Here is an 8,187-nt window from a genome sequence, read left to right on the forward strand (position 1 = left end):
AGTTCCAGTGCACAGAGGGTTATTTATACTCCATCCCAGAAACTCAAGTCCAACTTCTGACATTCCTTATTTCTAATTATCAACTCATTTGTTTTGACACCAGTCTGAAGTGCTTTGGGTCATCTGTGTAATTTAATGAAATTACTTCACTTCGTGGTAGCAAAATTACTTTCCTAACTGGGAATCGAACCCTGATAACTGAAGTGATTGGAAAGGTTTTGTGAAGCATTTAAATATGCACTGCAAAAATCTCGCACTGCTAATTTAAAAACACGCTTACAATTTGTTTCAGTGCGAAAGAAGGGGATTGAAAATGACAATAAAAAAAACTAGGCAGCAAATGCATTAAGACAAATTCAAACTTTTCACCAAGTTGGTACTACGAAGCAACGGCTGAGCTAAAGTGGGCACTGACCAATAGTTAAGAAACATCTCATTATAAATGATGAGCCACAAATATCAGGAACAGTGCAGTCTGGTCAATGTCAAACCCCTCCTTCCTGATTCAACAGAGACATGAATGGCAGACAGACGCCACAAAGTTTAATTAAAGAGCGAAATACAAGGCACATTTAATTTCCAAATCCTTTCACTATGAAATTCTTTCACTTTATTTCAAATCTTACTGCGTTGATTCTGAAAATGACCACCATGTGATTTTATCTTTAATACTGATTCTATTTTCTGTGCACGGTAGGAATTACCGCTCCAGTTTTGAGCCCAATTTGACAAAAGTTGCCCCAGATTCCTGGTGTCGTCAGCAAAGAATATTTAGAACCAAACTCCTAAAATCGTGTTTTCTTATATTAGTTCACAGGATCTGGGTGTCACTGGCAAGGCCAGAATTTATTGCCCAACCCTAATTGCCCTTGAGAAGGTGGTGGTGAGCCACCATCTTGAACCGCTGCAGTCCGTGTGGAGAAGGTGCTCCCACAGAGCTGTTAGGGAGCGAGTTCTAGACTTTTAACCCATTGACGATGAAGGAACGACCGATATATTTCCAAGTCAGGATGGTGTGTGACTAAATCTAACAATGGCTAGTGTCACAGGCACCAAACATTTTAAAGCAATGTCCTAAAATGCAGTGTGTAAAATGGGACAAGATAATAATTCATAGAAACATAGAAAATAGGTGCAGGAGTAGGCCATTCGACCCTTTGAGCCTGCACCGCCATTCAGTGAGTTCATGACTGAACATACAACTTCAGAACCCCATTTCTGCTTTCTCGCCATACCCCTTGATCCCCCGAGTAGTATGGACGACATCTAACTCGTTTTTGAATATATTTAGTGAATTGGCCTCAACAACTTTCTGTGGTTGAGAATTCAACAGGTTCACCACTTTCTGGGTGAAGAAGTTTCTCCTCATCTCGGTCCTGAATGGCTTACTCCTTATCCTTCGACTGTGACCCCTGGTTCTGTACTTCCTCAACATTGGAAACATTCTTCCTGCATCTAACCTGTCTAACCCCGTCAGAATTTTAAACGTTTCTATGAGATCCCCTCTCATTCTTCTGAACTCCAGTGAATACAAGCCCAGTTGATCCAGTCTTTCTTGATATGTCAGTCCCGCCATCCCGGGAATCAGTCTGGTGAACCTTCACTGCACTCCCTCAATAGCATAAATGTCCTTCCTCAAGTTAGGAGACCAAAACTGTGCACAATACTGCAGGTTCGGCCTCATCAACGCCCTGTACAACTGTTGGAACACCTCCTTGCCCCTGTACTCAAATCCCCTCGCTCTGAAGGCCAACATGCCATTTGCTTTCTTAACCGCCTGCTGTACCTGCATGCCAACCTTCAATGACTGATGTACCATGACACCCAGGTCTCGTTGCACGTCCCCTTTTCATAATCTGTCACCATTCAGATAATAGTCTGTCTCTCTGTTTTTACCACCAAAGTGGATAACTTCACATTTATCCACATTATGCTTCATCTGCCATGCATTTGCCCACGCATGACATGCAAAGCAGGGAAAGTACTGTTTAAAATGGGACTATATAACATCAATGTGAATCTTTTTCTGCCTGACAGGGTTTTGGAAGCAGATTTAATATTAACTTTCCAAAGGGAAATATAGTTGAAAAGGAAACATTTGCAGGATGCTGGGCAATGGGACTAATTGGAAATTTCTTTCACAGAGCCAGTACAGATAACAACATAAGAAATCGGAGCAGTAATAGGCCGTACGGCCCCTCAAGCCTGCTCCACCATTCAATAAGATCATGACTGATCGTCGATCTCAACTCCACTTTCCCGCTCGACCTCCCGATCCCTTGATTCCCCGAGACTCCAAAAAGCTATCTAACGCAGCCTTGAATATATTCAGAGACTCAGCATCCACAGGCCTGTGGAGCAGAGAATTCCACAGATTCATAACCCTCTGAGTGAAGAAATTCCTCCTCATCTCTGTCTTAAATGGCCGACCCCTTAACCTGAGACTGTGCCCCCTGGTTCTAGATACTCCAGACCGGAGGATAAAACCTCTCAGCATCTACCCTGTCAATCCCCTTCAGAATATTGTGTATTTCAATGAGATCACCTCTCATTCTTCTAAACTACCGGAGAGTATAGTCCAATTCTACACAATCTCTCAACTTAATACAATCCTCTCATCCCAGGAATCAATCTGGTGAACCTCTGTTGTACCGTCTCCCCGGCAAGTATATCCTTCCACAGATAAGGAAACCAAAACTGTGTGCAGTACACCAGGTGTGGTCTCACCAGGGCCCTGTACAATTGTAGCAAGACTTCCTCACTCTTGTACTGTGGGCTATATATTCGGTACTATGGGGCAGCTGCAAACAGTGCTCCCTGGTAGTCTAGTGGTTAGGGTTTGGTGCTCTCATTGCTGTGGTCAGGGTTTGATTTTCGGTCAGGGAAAGCATTGTTACAGAGCAAGATCATAAAAAATAATTCAAATCGGTGAAATACTGAATAATTGTTTCAATCAACATTAATGCACCCACATGAATTGCACACTAAAGGAAATACAAATATATTTGCCCAGCGACTGTTGAATTTTAATAACTTTTTATACAACCGTAGAATCAGGAGAAAAACAGGATATTCGCCCATAGTACTTATCTAAGGAAGGATATACTTGCCTTGGAGATGGTGCAACAGAGGTTCAACAGATTGATTCCTGGGATGAGAGGGCTGTCCTATGATGAGAGATTGTGTAGAATATGCCGATTCTCTCTGGAGTTTCGAAGAATGGGAGGTGATCTCGTTGAAACGGACAATATTCTGAAGGGGATTGATAGGGTAGATGTTGACAAGCCTGGCTAGCTCAGTCGGTAAAGCATTAGACTCTTAATCTCAGGGTCGTGGGTTTGAGCCCCATGTTAGTCGATTACTGTTCTTTAAAATTTATGTTGCTTTCACGGGAAAACATCATTAATGAACCCATAATCTTCTATTATTTATCGATATTAAGAGGGCACCTTTCAATGCTTCACAAAACCATTCCTTTCACTACAGCCACCCGGGATCGTTTCCCGGTTTGGGAAGTAACTTTGATATCACCGTTTATAATTGAAGTGGAGTAATTTTATGAAGTTCGATGGATGTCCCAAAGCACTTCAGAGTGGTATCAAAACAAATGAGTTTGCAATTAAAAACACTGAACGTCAGAAGTGAGATTCAAACCCACGTCTCCAGACCTGAACGCAGTGCCTTAGACCGCTCGGCAATCCTGACTGTTGGATCCTTCAATTACACGTTATTACTCAGGAAAGTTTCAGACTGGGCGCTTGTTCAGTGTTGCTAGAAGGCCCAGTGACCGGGATATCCTCTCCCCCGGGGTTTTCCTGAGCCTTTGCTCGTTGCACGGGGAGCTTTGGCCCGTGTCCGAGGTAGTTTGCATCCCAGGGATGGACAATAACCCTCTGAGCTCTGGAACTGGGGAAGAGCGAATAATTAATGAGTTGTTTGTGGGTTTCAAATGCAACTTAGATCTGATGGTATAAACCGATAGTGTTGTTTCACAGAATGAAAGAAATGCGAACAGGGACAATGGAAATTTCAAAAACTGAACTTTAATAATTAGTGAAACTTTAACCGTTGATGAAGTTTTATCCCCGATCTGATTTTACACACTCTGTATTTGAGTATACTAGTTTTAAAATGTTAATTGCTCATGCGACAATGTATCCCGGACAGCTTTTGTTCAATTTTATTGAAGACAAGTTTTTGCTTCACAAATAATGTTTCCGCACAGGCTCGAAACAGAGACCTTTGGCGTGTGAGGCAAACATGATAACCGCTACACGACGGAAACTGTTGCTTAGCTCAGTGCCCAGAGAGAAGTGTTCAGCAACAAGCTGAAATGCTCAATCCCTCTCTCTGCAAAACGTTCCTTTAACAACATTTCTCTGAACCGAACTGCACGAAACAACAATGTTCTCCTTTCAAAATCATTAAACTCCCCAATTCCCACATTTGCAATTTTAAGGACAAGGACTGAAAGCGCTTTGCGATCAGAAAATTGTCGGAAACCCCTGTGGTTAATGACAGGGCTTTTGATGGTTGATTTCCGTACACACCTTGTGTTATGTATTTAACCCTTGGCCACTTGTATCACACCACCACCAGAGGGCCGACCTGTAAGTCCCAAGGGATTCCAGCATCCCTTGGCAGCACGGTATAGAAGCACTCTGGAGTTTTATTAAAGGAGCTAATGCCACACTTACTCATTGTTCACAGTACTCAGTTTCATTCTTTATTATGAGCGTATCAATTGGCGACGAGACAATGAACAACCACGCGAAAATGCAAGTAACAGTTGATATAACTTGATAACAGCAGAGCTGGCAATGGTTGCGGAATATATTCGTGCAGCCAAAACGCACAATGACAACCTGGAACTGCACGGCACCGAATCCTCAGGGAAAAACAATCAAAGGCTTTGTCCCTGAATGGGCGACGATCCACCAACCTTGCAGTTAATAGCTGAACGCACTGATCCATTGCACCACAGAGACTGATAGATGCACATATTGCAAGACATCCCTGTGATATCTTCACATAGCACAGCACACACAGCTTCCTAACATGCAGGCTGCTCTCTCGGAACTCTCCAGAAAGAGCCTGTTCTGTTTCGTGATTAACCATACAGTTGCAGTACACAATACGTCCACATCCACAGTGTGGAACTACAAGCATTAGATGCTGACAGACATGCCAATCCCAAACTCGGGTGTCAGTCAGTTAAAGCTTCAGATTGCTCTGACCGGGATGGAACTTGTCCACTCTCAATTGTACTTTTCCCAAATAAATGGAGGGACATTCATTGTGGATGCGTGGAAGCAGTCTGGTTCCGCACACTGCAGACACTTCCATGTCACCGCCAACCAGCTCTCCCACAACCGGTGTGATCTACCTTCCAGCCTTCCGGTGCCTTGTCTGTGACAAAGTATTCTGATTGTCCCGAAGCCGGTATTAGGTTTGAATTCCATTTCAGCTCCTGACTGCGGATATTCCTGTGATTAAACCCGAACAAAATGCTGACAAGGACAGTTGGATTCATCATATCTTCGCTTGGTGAAATTTCAAAGATTGAAAGTGACGTACATCAACCCCAAACCTCGTCACCTACTCGCTAACTGTTACACGTTGCTCCCGTGAGTTGGAAGCCCAGTTGCTGTTTCAAGCTTGAATGCAGATACAAGCAGAACTCATTCAAAGAAAGTCCAAGTCCCTGAGGCACCTGATTATTTGCACCGAACTCATTCGCAAAGAGTTGAGGTTCATGTTTGGTGATCTGGGCACATCTTTCCCCAAACTACAACACTTCAAACATAACTCAATGGCTGTAAAGCGCTTTGGGGCGTCATGAGTTCCTGAACGGCGCTGCAGATATGCAAGTCCTTCTTTGCAAAAGTTCGATGCAATTTCAAAATATGCGAGCAATATCAGGGCTCCTCTGGTACCCCTCGTAAATTTCAATGAACAACTCACCGAAGCACGAAGGAACATCTTTGTTATTGGAATCGGTCACGAGGGCCTTCTCTACAGGCTGCTCTCTGCGGACACCACGGTCACCCTGCAGAAGGCAATTAACGTGAGCCAGGCGTTCATGATCTCGGCCTGTGATTCCAACTGGATGTCTCACGCCCAGAACTCTAACCCAGCAAGTACTGTGAACCGAAAGGTGCCTTTTTGAGGCAGTGCTGCTGCTCGCAGTCTCTCTCATGGAAGAGAGAACAGAACCCCGAGTCCCACAATCCTGAGTCCGCCACATGGGGCCAACCGGCCAACCCCTCCATCCAGCCCATTAGAAATAAATAATGTTATTGGGTTTAAAGAATCTGGTGGAAATTGATTCGATTGAAACATATATAGAACTGGAACTTCGGTCTCAAGTGCTCCTCCTATCAAGAATAGACACAGACACAATCAATGGTTTTACAACTGAGTCATAAACACTTACAATTTTAAACCATTCTCATACAGCGTGTAAATGAGATAGGCATAAAACTTAATCACATGTAAAGAGAAAATGAATGATTGAGGATACCACTGTTCCTCAGTAATTATATTATTTATTTCATTCTGAAGAAGGTTATCGGCTGATTAACGGTGATTAAAAGAATTCTTACTTTTACACATTGGCTGCATGACGTCAATTTTATAAGGTTTTGAATTTAAAAATGGGTTACAATGATGGTTGAATACATGACATCACCTCCTACCCCAAAGTCTTTTTGGGATCACAGGTTGAGTCTCTCTGGTGGTTTACGCTTTCTTGTAGAGCGCCTGAGTTGGGGCTCCGGTTGTTGGGCGCTGGCCTGTGTGTCTGCTGTTTGTGGTGCCTCAGGCCTATCCGGACTGCCCACAATGACTGGGCTCTCCTCCCTTTGGTTCCGGTGTACGGTCACCTGTGCTAGAGTGAACTCTATATCGTGTTCTTCCTCTGCTTCTTCTATGGGGTTGCTGAACCTCCTTTTTGTTTGATCCACGTGTTTGCGGCAGATTTGTCCATTGGTAAGTTTAACTACCAGAATCCTATTGCCCTCTTTGGAAATCACAGTGCCTGCGAGCCATTTAGGCCCTGCAGTGTAGTTGTGCACAACAAAAGGATCGTTTACACCAATATATCGTGCCCTCGCATTCCTGTCATGGTCGTTATATTGTGATTGGCGCCTGCTCTCAACAATTTCTTTCATGGTGGGGTGTATAAGGGATAACGGGTTTTGAGCGTCCTTATCATTAGCAGCCTTGCGGGTGGAACCCCTGTGAGCGAGTGTGGTCGGGATCTATTGGCCAACAGGAGGCGTGATAAGTGGCTTTGTCGGGAACTCCCTTGGATTCTGAGCATCCCCTGTTTGATTATCTACACTTTTCGTTCTGCCTGGCCGTTTCAGGCCGGCTTGAACGGTGCCTTTCTGACATGGTTAATTCCATTGCCTGCCATGAAGTCCTGGAATTCAGTGCTTGTGAAGCACGGGCCATTGTCGCTGACCAAGATGTCCGGTAGACCGTGGGTGGCGAACATTGCCCGTAGACTTTCTACCGTGGCAGAGGATGTGCTTGAATTTAAATTGTCACACTCGATCCATTTGGAGTGGGCGTCTGTTACAAGCAAAAACATTTTTCCGATGAAAGGACCTGCGTAGTCATCATGGATGCATGACCAAGTCTTGGCGGGCCATGGCCAGGGGCTAAGGGGCGCTTCCCTGGGCGCATTGCCCAGCTGGGCACACGTGTTGCACCTGCGAACACAAACTTCCAGATCTGCATCAATCCCTGGCCACCAAACGTGTGACCTGGCAATTGCCTTCATCAGGACAATGCCCGGATGCACATTGTGGAGTTCTCTGATGAACACCTCTCTGCCCATCTGGGGCATGACTACACGGTTTCCCCACAGTAGGCAATCGGCCAGAATCGAGAGTTCATCCCTGCCCCTGTGAAATGGTTTGTACGTGGCTGCCCAGTCCCCATTCAGGACACATTTCTTGACAAGAGACAATAGCGGGTCTAATTTGTCCAGACTTTAATCTGACGGGCTGTCACAGGTGAGCCTTCACTTCCGAAAGCTTCAACAGCCATGACCATCTCAGCGGTATGCTCGGTAGCCCACTCAGTGGTGACTAGTGGGAGCCTGCTGAGTGCATCAGCGCAGTTTTCAGTGCCCGGTCTGTGCCGAATTGTGTCGTCATAGGTGGCTAACGTGCGTTT

At 44.8% G+C, this 8,187-nt stretch overlaps 1 non-coding gene across 1 annotated transcript; it reads left to right on the forward strand.

Annotated features, from left to right (window-relative positions):
- Nucleotides 1–3,284: 3,284 nt before the first annotated feature.
- On the forward strand, nucleotides 3,285–3,357 carry trnak-cuu (transfer RNA lysine (anticodon CUU)). Its single transcript has one exon. It is a non-coding gene; the product is annotated as a tRNA-Lys (tRNA).
- Nucleotides 3,358–8,187: the final 4,830 nt, after the last annotated feature.

Source organism: Pristiophorus japonicus, unplaced genomic scaffold, assembly GCF_044704955.1.
Source record: "Pristiophorus japonicus isolate sPriJap1 unplaced genomic scaffold, sPriJap1.hap1 HAP1_SCAFFOLD_528, whole genome shotgun sequence".
NCBI lineage: Eukaryota > Metazoa > Chordata > Chondrichthyes > Pristiophoridae > Pristiophorus > Pristiophorus japonicus.